Genomic DNA, 16,739 nt, shown 5'->3' on the forward strand with positions numbered 1-16,739 from the left:
GCCCGCCCTTCGCCGCCTGCCTGCCTTCCTTCCTTCCTTCCTTCCCTCCCTCCCTATAAGCTTCCTCCGCCGCAAGACAGACAGGCAGGAAGGCAGGCTGAGCGCTTGAATCTCGGCGGAGTTTTGCGCCGCGGAGGGTGAGTTTGGAACTCTTGCAAAGGCCGGGCTTTGGGGGCGTCCACACCGTAGAAGGGGCGCAGTTCGGCACCGCTTGGACCGCCGTGGCTCAAGGCTATGGGCTGCTGGGAGTTGTGGGCGGATGGGGAGCGGGCTCTGCCCCACCGAAGTCCGCCCTTCCCGGCCTCCATTTCCTCCTCTTCTTCTTCTTCTCCTGGCCCCATGCAACAGGTGCCAACGCAGTTTGGCACCACTTGGAAGAGCCACGACTCAATGCTATGGAATCCTAGGTAGAGAGCCAGCAGCCCTCTTGGGAGGAGAACGAACTCTAGAGAGAAGAGACCTTGTGAAACGTAACTTTTGAGGATTCCATAGCATTGAGTCATGGCTAATTCAAAGGGGTGTCAAACCGCGTGGATTCGACAAGGGAAGTGCGTGCCCTGTTGCCCTGGCCTGCCTGCCTGTCCTCCTGCCTGGGGATTAGGCGCCACTGACTTTCTTAATTATCCTCGAAAGGATCGGACGAGCTTTGCCGGCCCACGCGGAAATGGGCTCCGGCGCCCGCAGTGTCCTCGCGCCCGCCCAACCGCGCGCGCGCGCTCTCTTCCTGATCCGCGCGCTCGAGCCTCCCTCTCCTGCCAAAGGAAAGAAAGTTTCCACGCGCCAGGGATTCTCCAGGCTGAGGGTCTCTTTCGGGCGCGAGGGCGTCGGTCCAGGCGACGGTCCAGGCATCTTCTCCTCTGCAGAAAGAATGAATGTATAAGCGGGTTGGCATCACTTTGAACCGCCCTGGCTCAACGCTCTTGGGGTCTTGGGAGTTTCACTTTGACAAGGCCTTTAGCCGCTTCTGCCAATAAAGTGCTGGGGACTCACCAAAGCCCAGCATCCCATAGCATTGAGCCAGAGCAGTTCAAGTGGTGTCAAACTGTGTTCATTCTACAGTGTAGATCAGGCATGGGCAAACTGAGGCCCTATAACTGTTTGGGACTTCAACTCCCACCATTCCTAACAGCCTCAAGCCCCTTCCTTTCCCCCCTTTTGCTTAAGCGGCAGAGGGGGAAAGGAAGGGGCCTGAGGCTGTTAGGAATGGTGGGAGTTGACGTCCAAAACACCTGAAGGGCTGAAGTTTGCCCATGCCTGCTACATAGACACAGATGCGTCAAGTTAACTGAGCCAAGGCACATATTTGCATGAAAAGGAAAGGGCCTGAGGCTGGTAGGAATTGTGGGAATTGAAGTCCAAAACACCTATAGGGCCTCAGTTTGCCCCTACTTGATGTAGATGCACCCTAGGTCTATTCAGAAGTAAGTCCCATTGAATATGGATGGGACTATCGCTTGGTAAACATCAACATAAGATATTTTTCTATTGTTCAGGTGAGTGGGTGTGTTAAGAGTACAATATTTCCAGGACTAGGGAATCCAAGGTGTTGTGGATTCACAGCTTGACACCACCTTAACTTTCACAGCTTAATGCTTTGCAATCATGAGAGATAGGTTGAGAAGATCTTGAGTCTTCTCTATTGAAAACTGTTTTTTTAATCCTGTCAGAAGTGAATTGAGAATATACTGCAAGTTTATTCTGGTGTGAGAGAATTGGCCCTCTGCAAGGACGTTGCCCAAGGAATGCTTGGATGTGTTACCATCCTGTGGGAGGCTTCTCTCATGTCCCACCAGAAACTAGTCCAATTCGGTTCTGACACAATAATAATAATAAACTGATGAAGCCTGGCCAAATTACAAATCCCAGGATTTCCTTGCATTGACCATGGAAATTTATTTATGTATGTATTTACCACATTTGTAGCCCGCCCTTCTCACCCCAAAGAGGACTCAGGACGGTGTTACAACAGGCACCAATTCCATGTCAAACTGCATTAATTCTACAGTGTATACAACCTCAGGTTGGATCTACACTGCCATATAAGAGTAGAGTATTTCCAGGACTAGGGAATCCGAGGTGTTGTGGATTCCCATAACGTGTGCATCTACACTAGCAATTGGAAACCACTTTCACTTCCACGGCATAATTCTATGCAATCATGAAGGACAGGTCAAGAAGGTCTTGAGTCTTCTCTATCAAAAACTGCTGAAGCCCCTCCAAATTACAAATCCCAGGATTCTCTTGCATTGAACCAAGGCACTTAAAGTGGTGTCACACTGCACTAATTTTACAGTGTGGATGCAGCCCTTGCAAGGCTGACAGTGTTCCAACATGCAAGGAGAAATAATTGGGTCTGCAAGCTAAAAGAGTGACAAACCTCCTGTCTGGAAGCCTACTGAAAAGGGGCGTTGGGGGTTAATAATATGGAGGGTTGGATAGTTGGAGGGAATGCTGGGGGAAGCCAGTGATTCCCCCCTTCCTCATTAGAGCTGCAACTTGTTCTGCCGACTCCTGCTGCTCAGGAATGTTGTTATGTCAGGAGATCAGTGCAGACATGTGCATGCAATCCCAGGCGGGCTCCATGGTCTCTCTCTCTCTCTCTCTCTCTCTTTCTGCAGTCACCTGGCTTGCTCCTAAAGCCCCTCCTAAAGCTTTTTCTTTCTGGTGGCTGCTTGCCCAGACAGAGCAGTTCCCCTTTGTGGCTTTGTTGTTTTCTGCCTTCAAGTAATTTCTCACTTATGGTGACCTAGAGTACATCTACACTGACCACTTCGGTCAGTTTGAAACCATCATAACAGGAAGAGGTTTCAGTGTGGAAACCTTGGAAACACTGGATGGTGATTACACAAACCACAGAGGGTGGCCTCAAATGGGTTCCAGGATCTACGGGTCCCTCCTTCTGTAATGCGCATCGTTGGAGCATCCTCTCCCTTGAGATGTGATTTCCACTGGAGTGTGTTAATGTACATAAAGGGCTTTATACTGGACAATTCTCCAAACTTCACTTATGCCAATGTAAAATCCTTAAAGTGTGCTCCAGTGTGGTTTCATGGTGTGTGTTGTATGGTCACTGTACTCTATAATTCTATTCTGCCCTCAGGCTGCCTTCGAACTGCAGTAAATGGTTAGTGTATGTGTTCCCCATATTGCATGGTTTTCCTGAGACGATTTGTTGAGAAGGGGTTAATTTGCCTTCCCTTGAGGTTGAGAGAGTGCGACTTGTCCAAAGTCATCCTGTGAGTTTCCATGACAGAGCGGAAACTCAAACCCTGATCCCCAGTCTCATATTCAGTGATCAAAGCACGATACCATGCTGCTCCATGTGTAGCTATGTCTCAACTAATAAGCTGCATCTGCTTATAAGCAAAGTTCTCCAGTAAGTAGGGGACACCTGTTGGTGCAAGATGTTTTCTTAATTTAAAAAATGCCTTTAAAATGGGCTATAAGTAAATACATTTCTTACTGGACCAATAAGTAATGCATCCTTCTGAGTTACATAGTTTTTGTCATTAGGTACATCATGAGTTCATTATTTTTTATCTTATTCTCTGCAACTGGCACTTTCTGAGGTATTTTTATATTATTATTTGGGACTATGATGTTTGTGCTCTTGGAGCTAGCAGTATGCATATGCATTCTATTTCCTTGGGGTTTTATTTCTGTTGCCTTTTTCTTGTTGTTGTGTGCCTTCAAGTATTTTCCAGTTTATGGCGACACTATCCCAGTGTTTTCTGGGTCTGAGGGTGTGTGACATTCCCAGGATTGTGCAGTAGGTTTGAATGTATGAATGCGGATTCAAACCCTGGTTCCTAGAGTCATAGTCCAGTGCTGAAACCACCATGCCACACTGGCTTTCTTTTAAGAGGTTGTAAAAGTGCTTTTTAAAACTTTTTTGTGCATTGAGGAGAGAAATATAGAAGTAAGAATTATTATTATTATTATTATTGACACAAAAGCACAGTATGTCACAGCAAATGAGATCTATATGCTGGATTTTGTATCACAAAATCACAAGTCGAACACTTCCCAAGCGTCTAGGACTGTGTGACGTATTTTTGAATGATGCGCGCAGATCCAAGTAAGGAAACCTTTTGCAGTTGACAGATCGTGATTTTGTCAACGTTTGTTTCCAAATGCCGGCCAAGATCTTTTGGCACGGCACCCAGTGTGCCAATGACCACTGGGACCACCTGTACTGGTTTATGCCAGAGCCTTTGCAGTTAAATTTTGAGGTCTTGATAGCGGCTGAGTTTTTCCTGTTGTTTTTCCTCAATGCGACTGTCACCTGGTATGGCGACATCAATAATCCAGACTTTTTTTATTTTCCACAATCGTGATGTCTGGTGTTTTGTGTTCCAAAACTTTGTCAGTCTGGATTCGAAAGTCCCAATTATTATTATTAATAATAATAGTATTATATTCTATAGATATCTTAGTCAAACAGCTTGGCCAGCGGCCTTAACTTTTACAAATGCTGCTAGATTAAAAAGTATCCGAAAGGGCTCAGAGTACTTATCTGAGACTTGTAACTATATAAGAGATCTTGCATTAGTATAGGGACTCAAGACTTCGTACTTTCTATTTATGTTGGATTACAGTTGGCATAATTTCTAGCCAGCAGGAATCATGCTAACTGATGGCCATGGCAGCTTCACTCTAAGAGATCTGGAAGGCGATAGATTGCAGACATGGAGCCAGAATTGACTAGAAACCTTGAAAATGAGTGGGCAACTACAATATGGATGGAGGTAATTTCTGTGTCCATATGGATCTCCCCATGCATTTTCCTGGTAATAAGGAGGGGGTTGTAGATAAATCCTATATATGCACAAGTCTAGAAATTTTAGTTAAAAAATCAACCCAAAAACTGCCATCAGAATTCTGTCTGATGGCAGTTCCTCATTCAGCACTATATATTTGGTGCTATGGTATCTGAGATGCCAAAGGAAGAAAGACAAGCCACAAATTCTTGTGTGAATTCAGCACATATGTGGATCTATTTTGTAACTGTTTTTTGTATCCAATTTCTCAGATCACAGACTTTTGCTTTGTGGATGTGATCTGGCAATTTTCCTGCTTTTTGGCAGGGGGTTGGACTAGATGGCCCATGAGGTCTCTTCCAATCTGTGATTCTACAGGGAGGCCCCTTGTGTTGCTTTGTGAAGTATATAGTGTTAGTTATCCATATGTGGTTGTGCTCTTGTTGGAATACATACAGCCCAAGAAGTTTGCTTCAAGCACTAATACTGGTAATTCAATTCCAATTGATGGATTGTGAATCAGGTGCCTCTGGAGTTGCTAATATTGCTCCCAATAATTCTGGGTTCTCTTGTATATTTACTACAGCTTTCCTCCTTGTTGGATCACATGAGTTACATGTTGATTGTGCTACATCAGTGGATCTCAATCTATGGGTTCCCAGGTGTTTGGCCTACAACCAGAATTCCCAGCCAATTTATCAGCTGTTAGGATTTCTTGAAGGCCAAAATATCTGGGGACCCACAGGTTGAGAATCACATGGATCTTGTACTGAATTGTCTGTTTCAGTAGGGACAGGTGTGTATGCATTGGCTAGGAATGGAACAGCACCACATGCGTAACTCCCTGTCTGTCATCTTGAACTAAATGTGAATGTTGTGCATTAGGCAAAAATGTCCATTTGCTTCTGCATGGCAACTGCTTGTTTTAAGATACCAATAGGATACCTACGTGCTGGATCATGTACACTGATGAAAAATACTTCATAATAATCTCACAAGAGCTGCAATTCAACTTATTTTTGTTGGTATGCTGGAATGCAAAGACAAGATGCTTCTTTAGTTGGTACATAAATAAGGGCTCTTTAGTTCTCAAATCCCAAGTGAGCAATGGTCTCAATGAGTTCACTTTGCATATAGTTGAATTGATTTTTATCCAGATCCTTCACCTGCAAAATGAGAAAAATTGTATTTCCGCTTGCAAGAATAAGTGAGGGATAAACATACTATCCATCCTCAGCTTTAGGAACAGATCAAGCTAACTATTTTGAATGCAGACAGTTACTTATTGGCACTTGCTTTAGTTTGTCTTAGACTCAGTTCATCATTCCATAATCAGTTGTGAGAAAAGTAAAACAAAATCCAGAAAAGAGCAATACCTTTATTGTCCAACCAAAAGACACAAAATACAATCGTTCAAAGCTCGACTGGTTTCTTCATTGGGCAATTTTTTACTAATAAAGGAACATAAAAGTTAAGGTTAATTTTTTTGACATAAAAACTAGTCATGTGACAACAATTTTATATCCAGTGTTATTTCTGTTGTAGTTCTTTTCTGAAGAAGCAACTGGTGGACCTTTGATATATTATGTACATTTTGGTTGGCTAATAAAGATACTGCCTTTTGGTGGATTTTAGAGTTTTGTACTTTGCTGCATGGCCAACGCAGCTATCCCCAAATATATTTAATGGATTTGAAGAAGCCATAAGAAAGTGAGTCAGAATAACCAAGATTCCAGGCACTGAGGGATGCCTTGCAGTTTGTTGAAGAGCCATGATAATTATATTTTAATGCTTTTTTGAAGTATTTATAAAGCACATAATATTTGTGAGGAAATGCATTCTTGCCCCTTCATGTAAACATATTTTATATCTTTCCAGGCATGTAGCCGGGGAAAGCGCCCCGCTAAAGCGCCCCCCCCCCCCGAAATTCTCATGGTGGTCTGCAAAAAGGCCTTGCTGGTACATTATTTAAACTGTTATGTTTATTCATATCATGATCTGATCACCATGCTCAATATATCCCATATGCATGGGGGTATTGGGGTAACGATACAAAAGGTTTGCTAGGGTAGACCCTCTTTCACTCAGACTCAGCCCCCCCCCCCACGAAACAAACTCAGCCCCCCCCTCCCCGAATCAAAATCCTGGCTACGGGCCTGAATCTTTCAGTACCTTCATATACAAAGAAACAAAGTAATATTATATACCACATCCTTCATCTAAAGTTCTGTTGCTGCTGCTATTGTATTTATTTCTATTTCTGTCTTTTGCCCAGTTTGGTATTCAAAGTGGCTTACAATAGATTAAAATAAGAAGCGTTAAAATCCACAAAATACCAAAATTAAAACCAGATTAAACAATCAAAAATTAAAACCAGATTAACACATATATGATTAAAACACCCACACATACTTCAGTACAACAGTTAGCAAGATCCAGCACATTATTTAGTGGGATGAGCCTTATATAGTCAATCATTAAATACTCGCCTAAACAGAAGAGAAAGTAGGGAGGGTGCCAGTCTAACTTCTCTGGTTTCATGCCTCGAAGGGAGTTCCAGAGCCTATGGGCAGCTACTGAAAATACTGTCTCCTGTGTTCCTACAGTTGTACTTGTGAAGGTGATGGTACAGAGAGAAGGGCATTCTCAGCAGATCTCAGAGCATGGGCTGATTTGTAAGGAAAAAGCAGTCCTCAAATTACTTGACTGTACAGGGCTTTATAGATCAAAGTCGTCACATCAAATTGTGCCCAGAAATGGACTGGCAGACAGTGGAGCTGTTGCAGCAAGGGAGTTGTAAACTCCATGCAGTTCGCAATCTGGCTGCAGCTCTTTGGATCAGTTGATGTTTCTGAATACTCCTTGAGGTTAGCCAACTGAGAAAATATAACTAAAGTGTGTGTCATCAGATCTGATGTCAGAGCTGGCACATAAGTTTTTTACTGTGCAAATGCATTCTTGACCACTTCCAGGCTCGGAGTTGAATCCTGCCAACCTGTGAGTTTAGAGCAAGTGTAACAGGCTGAATCCCTTTCCCTTTGGTTAGCCTTTCAACTGACTAGGAGCATCTCCATCCTGTCTGGATTAACTTTCAATTTATTTGCTCTCATCCAGGATGTTACTGAAGACAAGCTTAAGACCAAAACAGCTTCCTTGACTTATGATGGAAGAGAGTTCTAGAGAGGTATTAACAACTCCCTTTATCCACGTAGTCAACCCCTCCTAGAGTTTTTTTTAAATAACCCAGGAGGTACAAGGATCTAACCTATACATAGTGGATCTCAGCTCCCCAAGAATCCTGTCTACATCCTCAGGTTGAAAAGTATTAATTGTCACGATACAATCAGGCACCAAAATTACAAGTCCTGGATCTGTATCAATTATATCTTCCAGGTCCTAGCAGATCTGAGTGATTTTATCTGCAAAGTGTTAAGCAAGTGTTCAAGCAATCAGTTGTGCATTCTGGAATTTCCTCTCTTTTTTATTTTTATTTTTGTTTTTCTTAAAATATAATTTTTATTTACATACATTAACAACTTACAGTGTAAATAGAACACGAAACAATGAACATTTTACCAACACATAACCCCACCACCAAGGCCTGAACAAGTATCCTTTCCTCTCTTGGGCCTGTGTGTAAATGACTCCTGACCACGTGCTGGTTGGCTCCTTGCAATAGAGACAGAAAAAATTGCCCCTGCTGCCTTTGCATTTCCACAAAGTGATTCCTTCAAGGGGCATCCCAACCTTTGGCGCTTCTCCTTTCAGTCCCCACTGAAAGAGGTTACACCAAAGGTTGGCTTTGGGGGCTGACCAGGCTCCGATTTTCTCTCCCAACTCTATACTTGAGGTAGATTTAACTAACTCATAACTGATGATGGACCCGAGTTTGCACAGTTCCACAGGTAGAGCAGAATGAGGCTGCATTGGGGGCAGCAATTTCAGGGAGGATGGTTGCCTTCCTAGAGCTCCCTTTCCTAGCAAAAAGTGACAGACCAGATGAGTAAAACAAAGCAGTGCCTGAAGGAATTTCTTTATAGGGAGCAGGATGAAAGAAGCAGCAAAGCAAGCAAAAATTGGAGGACAAGGGGGGGGGGGGGGGGTTAAAATAGTTTGAAGTTAAGATATTTGTTTAAGATGTCATTATTGAAAGCATTACATGTTCAATTGCTCTGAAAATCTGCAAAGGATTTCCTTTTTATTTTTTCCTGCAGAGTGTTCTTGTATTGCGTATGATTGGATAATGTTTGTAACCTTTTTCTTCAGTGAATACAGTGTTTTATTATCTCTTTTGTTTATGTTTGCAATAACCCCGTGGAGAGGATATAAATGACTTGAAGTGTTATTTCAGTGAAATGAAATAAACGCTGTAAAGGGCTTGCCTTAGGCTACCGTGCGAACCTGGCAGTAAAACTAAATCTCCATATCCAAAACCACAATCCACCACAACAGTGCAGCTTATTAATAGCCAAGATGTGTATTTTTCCGAAAGGCCCTTCCTTCTGCTGCTGACACATGAAGAGGAAATACTTTGTTAATGTGTTTGACACATTTACTCTGTGAATGTGTGACAGAATTCCCTTTTTCATTTCTTTTCCTTTCCTCTTCCTAAATTGCAAATTCAGAATAGTGTTATACTGCTGGCCTTTTGGTACAAATACTGTACATTGAAACCCTTTCCTTAGGTAGCTTTTTCTTCTTGAGTTGTTAGATGTGTAAGACTGCAAACACAAGCACAAGACAAGCTCTCTGTGCCAAATTCACCAAGCATGGTCTGGCTTTGGTGAGGTTAACTTAGCAAAAACGAGAACTCCAGCTTGCAGAGGCGGTATATGTGTATGTTTTGATGTGTGTGTATGTGTGTGTGCAAGGGAGCTGGCACTGGAATTCCAGACAGGATGGTAGTACTTGCTGCTGCAGCTGCAATAATGATATTTGACCCTTGGTGCCCTCTTTTTCAAACTTGCTGCTCCTATTCAGTGGATTTTTCTATTAATTTGCTTTCCTCCCTACCCATCTCTCTTTTTCTCCCTTGCTCATGAGTGCTGAGCAGCCTCGAATCAGAAGGGGAGGAAAACTCTATGTGGAAACTACCTTAGGCAGTGCATTTTTTAAAATTTCGAATGCAGGAATGTTTGCTGGTGCTTGGGGCCCCTTTCTCTCCCACTTCATTTAGAGTAATAGTGCGTCATCCATGCTTATGCCATGGTATGTTGGAACAGAAAGGAGTAGTTCTATTTTTAACCACGGTGTATTCTTTTTTAAAAAAAAAATCCCCCTTTCTTGGCAGTGCAAAGAATGAGAAATACATGCAGTGAAAATGGTATAGACTAGGTTAGCATTTATAGGTGAAGGTAGTGAGCTATTCTGGAACCTCGTTTATCTTGGACGAGTGGAAGTCAGCTGCAGCCATGAATACAAGATGGAAAAAGAACACTTTCCTTAAACTTAAGAAACAATTCTGAAACCATTCTTATGTGGCTACTTGACAAAGAATGACAATTCATTGTAAACAATCCATGTGTGAACTATGTCTGCCACCTATTCACCCTCACTTGCTTCTTTTCACTGGTGTGATGATTAAACAAACCAAGAATTATTTGTTTAACATGTTATCTGTATCAGCTTCTTGTGCCACTTAACAAACCAGAATAACAAAGTAGGATCTAAATGACTTCTTCCAAATAGGGTCGCCTTGGCACAATGCTGGGCTCCCAAAAATTTTGACAACAATAACCACGTGGCTGCTTTAGATATTTGCTTTATTCCGCTGTGCATTGTTTACATTGGACTCTGCAGAAGATGCTTCAGCTGTAATTCATAAAAAGGAAAATCAGCCTGTTTAGCAAGCCTGGCAAATACTGATTTGTAAATTCGAAATGTTTGATTTTTATACCTATTCTAGCTTGGGTACCAAGTGGTACCTGGGTTATTTGAAAAAATGCATTGTTTGCTTTTTGGTGTTAAGTCATATCATTTAGTTAATTAGTAACATTATTTATTAGGAAAAAGCCAGAATGTGATTTTGTATTTTATTAATGCTCACATTAGAAAATACATAACGATGTGGGTGAACTACAGTTTCCAGAATCATGGGTCAATCCTCCCCAAACCAGGCTTGTATGTACAGTTGGCCATGTTGGGTGTGTGTAGTTTGGTCCAGATCTGTTGTCAGCTGGGTTCAGTGATCTCTGGATAAGTGTGAACTACAACTCCTATATGCCAAGGGCAGTCACCCTGAAATCCTGCCAGTGTTTACAGTTAGCTTCAGTCCCCCAAACTCCTTCAATCTGTTCAGTTGCTGATCAGTTTCTCTGTGTTTGCTGTGTGCCGTGGGAAAAGGTAGAAAAGGTAGAAAAGGACTAGAAAAGGGAGAGGCAGTGGGCAGGGTCATGCAAATTCAATACAAGGAAACCTGGGATGCCTGCCTGTGGTGGAGGAAATATGTCAAATCTAGGATGAAATTCTCCCTGAATGAAAGCATTCCTTGGGTGGTGGGCTGTAGTGTTTGGGGAGGACATTGGCAGCGTTTGGGCTGCCTCTTCATTGCGCTCGCTGTAACCGGCAATGTCAGTGGAGGCAGTGCCTTTGGAGGCTTCTCAGCACTTGGAATTACAGCCTGTTTGTGGAGGCTGGAGGCTGTCTGTGTAAGTGGACACCTCCACGACATACACACACATATTTTTTCATTTTTCACTTTTTGAAGATCATGTAAAATTTCTCAGGCTGAAAGTGGTCATGAGTGGAAAAGTTTAAGAAACCCTGACCTCAGTGTGTGCACCATGCTTGTTTTGGAGTAATGGTTCCAGTTATCTGTTGGGCAGTCAAGTCCTAATTTTGTTCAGGATTTAACATTCATAGGGAAGAGCAGTGTTTATGATAAACTGGAATCCTCTCCAGGGCTTCTTTCACATTATATAATTATTTCATTCTACTTTAACAGTGATGACAATATCCTGCACAAGCCAAAGATTTTCAGTGTAAGGTGGAGTATTTAGAATTCTCTGCCAGATAAACTTAGTGGCTTCTCGAACTACAAACTCCAGGAGGCATAGCATGCAGCCATGGCAGCTAAAGTGCTATAATTGTGTTGTATGAAAAGGCCTGGAATCCTAGCTTATTGCTCTTGGCAAACCAGGCTAGTATTTATGCAGGGCACCAATTATTGAGCTGCATAAAGTGTATAGTACATGCTTAGTTTGGGAATGTTCAGAGAAGAAAGAGATAAGCTTGTAAACTAGATTGACAGTAATATCTGTAATAGGAGAAAATCTCTGGAGTGCCTGCAATGGACGACAGGATAAAGCGGTACTTGGAAGGGAGTGCAGATTGTGAGGACCTTAGTATGGCACTGTTCCCATAGTGTGTTCTCTTTCTTGCCCAGCTGTACATTTATGAATTGGATCCTTTCCTTCCTTTATTCTTGTTTGCAGTCCTCAGCAGATGATCATGGCCTCTGCTGCAAAACCACTCTGGGAATCCTTTCTTCACAGAGAGTCTTTTTGGTGTGACTCTTGATGAGCTCATTTGGCTTTTGCATCTAACTGCTCTCACAAATACCAGCTGTGCCACCAAAAGCGCCTAGCAGACTAGCCTCATAGAATCAACAGTCACACCCAGCACATTAGCTGCCTGCATCTGCAAGCGTGAGCATGCATTCACTACTCAACGGGGCTGCTTTGCATAGAAATATCTATAAGCCACATACAGGACATCGCTTTGCATAGTTCATCATATAATATGAAGAACTAGCTGTCCCCGGCCACACTTTACTGTGACCTCAGTCTGGTTCCTTCCATCTCTACCTCTTTCCTTCCTTATTTCCCCTTTTTTTCTCCCTCCTTCTTTCTCTTCTTCCTTCCGTCTCTACCTCTTTCTTTCTTTCTTTCCTTCCTTTCTTCTCTCTTTCCTTCACCTTTTCCCTCCCTCGTTCTCTCCATTCTTTCCTATGTCCCTTTCCTTCATTAATTCTTTCTTTCCTTCCCTCCTTCCTTCTCTCCTTCTTTTCCTCCCACTTTCATTCTTTCCCTCTTTTTCTTTCCTTTTCTTGAGGGGAGGAAGGCAGCTCGGTGGTACCTCTTGTGCTGGCTGTGGCAGGTGTGCGTGCGTGCGTGTGTGTGTGTGTGTGCATGGCCATGCACATGTGCTTGGCTCTCAAAGCTAGTATGGCCAGGTCTTTCCCTTGTGCAAGAGGGGGGCGGGGCTGGGGTAGTTGTTTCTGCACATGCACTGTATCATCATCTAGTTTTGGGGTTTTTGAAGTCTCTTTCACTGTGTTTTTCAGTGTTTTTATGAGTGATGATCACTTGTTGGTCCGTTAGGTGTATTCTGGCCAAATTTCGTGTCATTTCGTCCAGTGGTTTTTGAGTTATGTTAATCCCACAAATGAACATTACATTTTTATTTATATAGACTAACCGTCCTCTGCTACGCGTTGCTGTAGCCCAGTCTATGTATATGTATTTTGTGTGTGCACATATATGTGTGTAGATATTTATGTATATGTGTGTTTGCATATATATATATATATATATATGGTTTTGTGCATGCGTTGTAATGTATTTTTGTTTTTTGGCTTTTTAAGTCTCTGCTGCTGTGTTTTTCAGTGCTTTTATGAGTTATGATCACTCGTCCTGAGATGTGTATTGTGTTCAAATTTGGTGTCAAATTGTCCAGTGGTTTTTGAGTTATTTTAATCCCACAAACGAACATTACATTTTTATTTAGATAGATTGGCAATGGTACTGCTTGTTCCCTTGACTCTTGGGAATAGATATTCCTGCAAGATGTGAAACTGAAGTCCGCTGTGTCTGCTTTTAATTAGGGAGCCATAGTGCATACCTGGTAATTTAAAAGCCACATTATTTAGTCACAAAATGGATCATCTTGATTGTGAGACAAGTTTAATTCCCCCTCTGGCATGTATGCTTTGGGGATGTATTAAACTGAATAATAACTAAATTACAAACAGGTTAGGCTGGTGGACTTAGATATAACCTCACTTAGTCCAAATAAATGAATTTACTCATATTGAGGTAGGATTTCTCGGGGCCACTCAGAAATACTCAACAACTCAAACTAGGCTCCTTGAATAATTATTAGTTATATTTATTTATTTATTTATATCCCACTTTTCTTCCACTGATGGGACTCAAAGTGGCGAACAAAATAGAAAAAAACAACAACAAATACATAAGACAAATACAGAGACTATCATCCCTCCGACCTGGCATTTAAACAAAAAACAAGTACATTGCATAAAACCCCAGTTACATAAATATAAGTAAGCATAACAATAATACAAATATAATTATCATTAAAATCCCTATGCCTCAGGCCACTGAGGTAGTCCTAAATGTTAAAACATTAAACTAAATGCCTCAAAGCTCCAATCTTTGACCATATGAGCCTTGTCTGACCGAGATAAGCTGCTATTGTGCATTGTTGTTGTTGCGGAAGGCCTGCTTCCATAAAAAGGTTTTTACCTGGGAGCGAAAGGCGAATAGCAAAGGGGCCGAACGCATCTCTTCGGAGAGGGAGTTACAGAGCTGCGGGGCCACCACTGAAAAGGCCCTCTCTTTCGTTCCCACCAACTGTACTTGTGACGGTCGTGGGACGGAGAGGAGGGCCTCTCCTGACAATCTCAGGGCTCATGTGGGCTGGTAAGAGGAGATGTGGTCCCTCAAGTAGGCTGGACCCAAACAGTTTTGGACTTTATGGGCTAAAACCAGAACCTTGAATTGCACCCGAAAACAAACTGGAAACCAGTGTAGCTGTTTTGGGAGCGGGGTAGTTCTTTCCCTGTATCCCGCTCCTGTAAGCAGTCTAGCTGCTGACCTTTGTACCAATTGCAGTTTCCAAATGCTCTAAACTCCATAGCTGTTTATAAAGATAAAGACCTGCAGGTAATATTGGACATGGATTGTTAGAGAATGGTGGTACTGGATAATATACAGATCAGCCTGGATCACTTTTTAAAATCTTCTAGATGACAGTTACAACAAAGCTCCTTGAGTGTTCATAATGTATATTAGAAATTAAATTGCAGGTTCAATTTTAATATATTTGCATTTTTTGTTCTATATTGAAAGGACTTCTTTGCATATCTGTATTCAGATATGGACTTATGGCTAGCCAGTGCCAGAATATCTTGCAATTAGCTTTTCTTCCTTTAAATACAAACAATCTTAGTTCTACTATTCACAGAATGAGGCCATAATGTGCCACAGACTTAGGGCAAAATAAACAGAAATGCCTATATAGGTGTTGTGGACTTCAACTTCCTCAATTCCTAACAGCCTCAGGCACCTTCCTTTTCACCCTCAGCAGTGGGAGTTGAAGTCCAAAACACCTGGAGGGCTGGAGTTTGCCCATGCCTGCTATATAGACACAGATGTGTCAAGTTAACTGAGCCAAGGCACACATTTGCATGCCTGATACTCAGTGTGGGATGAGAATTATTTCTACATTGTATTTAAAAATGAAAAACCCTGTTGAAACATTATCATTCTTCTCGGTTTTCTGTTTCACAAAAATAAAACCCATGGTGTCTGCTGATGTCCACCAGAGAGGGATCAAAAGTTTGCATCAAATCTGCATTTTAGAAATGCAAATCCTTCCCTGCTTTACAGTATAGCTTAGTTTTCCACTAAAAAGGAGCAAGCTTTAGGATTTTTTTTCAAATTTTATTTAAATATTGTCATTAAAAAATTGATGTATATTTAATTAATGTCTAGGTGTGTGGTGGCCTATAGAAGAATAGGGCAATAGAGAAGCACTAAGGTGTAATGTTTAGATTGTTAGGCTATGATTTGGGAAATCCAAATTCAAGCCATGAAACCTATTGAGTCACCATGCATTTTAGTCCTGGGGTTCACAGAAGAAGGCATTTATTTATTTATTGTCAGAAGTTAATTAAGGGTACAATTATAATGTATTTAAAAACACAAACAAAGTTTGTTTGGATTTGTGTGTATGTGTGTCAGGAAGCGACTTGGGAAACTGCAAGTTGCTTCTGGTGCGAGAGAATTCACCGTTTGCAAGGACATTGCCCAGGGGACGCCTAGATGTTTGATGTTTTACCATCCTTGTGGGAGGCTTCTCTTATGTCCCTTCATGTGGAGCTGGAGCTAACAGAAGAAGCTCAACCCGCTCTCCTGGGATTAGGATTGCTGACCTATTGGTTAGCATCCTGCTAGCACCCGTTGTGCTACTGGGGGCTCCACAAACAAAGTTAAAAACTTGGCATTATACTAAATGTCCTTTGGCCAGAAGCTGGCCATTTGGAGTACCTATGATGGCCTTGATGTACTTGCTGTTGATGTTGATGAACCGAGAACATTGGAAATAGCAGTCCAAAATTATTTCAAAGAGGAGGCTAATTTTACCAGCTTTCTCAGTCTTGTGCTGTATTTTACTCTTATTTGAGTACCCCAGGATCCCAATGCTGGATATGATCTTTGCTTATTAACGCATCCTTGCTATACAATTGAAATATAAGGGTGATTCTTACAAAATCACTATATAAAGAGCCTAGGAGAATTAAGAATGGTTGTTGTTCAATTTTCTAGAGTTGTTTGTTCTACAGACAGCTTTTCTGAGATCACTCTTGTCACTCTTCTTGGGATACACAATACTCTGAATTTTACGAGCTGATATGTTTGTGGTTGGACATGCCTTTTAATGTAGAACCAATTGGATTTTGAAACTTCTTTGAATTTTGATTCCATGAAATATTCCAAAGAGTGTTGTTATGTGATTAAAATGTATACTCCTTGTATTATGCAACAACATATTCAATACATTTATTGCTGCACACACACACTTCTTTATATCAATCTAGATTACTGTATATGTGATCATTAGTGGTGTGTGCCAAGTACTATATGAATGGGGTTCCTGCTAAATATTTATCACAGATAGCTGTGTAATTTGCATAGTATTTATACAGTGAAAGTCTTCCGCTTGAAGCTATTTCAA

The 16,739-nt window shown here is 41.8% G+C and overlaps 1 protein-coding gene across 1 annotated transcript in view; it reads left to right on the top strand.

Moving 5' to 3' along the window:
• PLEKHG3 (pleckstrin homology and RhoGEF domain containing G3) overlaps positions 1 to 16,739 on the top strand; it is a 75,460-nt gene continuing 58,721 nt past the window's right edge. Inside the window, exon 1 of the mRNA XM_067461135.1 lies at positions 1 to 137. The gene's annotated coding sequence lies outside the window, so the exon portion shown is untranslated. The remainder of the gene's footprint in view (positions 138 to 16,739) is intronic.

The sequence above is a fragment of the Anolis sagrei genome, chromosome 1, assembly GCF_037176765.1.
Source record: "Anolis sagrei isolate rAnoSag1 chromosome 1, rAnoSag1.mat, whole genome shotgun sequence".
NCBI lineage: Eukaryota > Metazoa > Chordata > Lepidosauria > Squamata > Dactyloidae > Anolis > Anolis sagrei.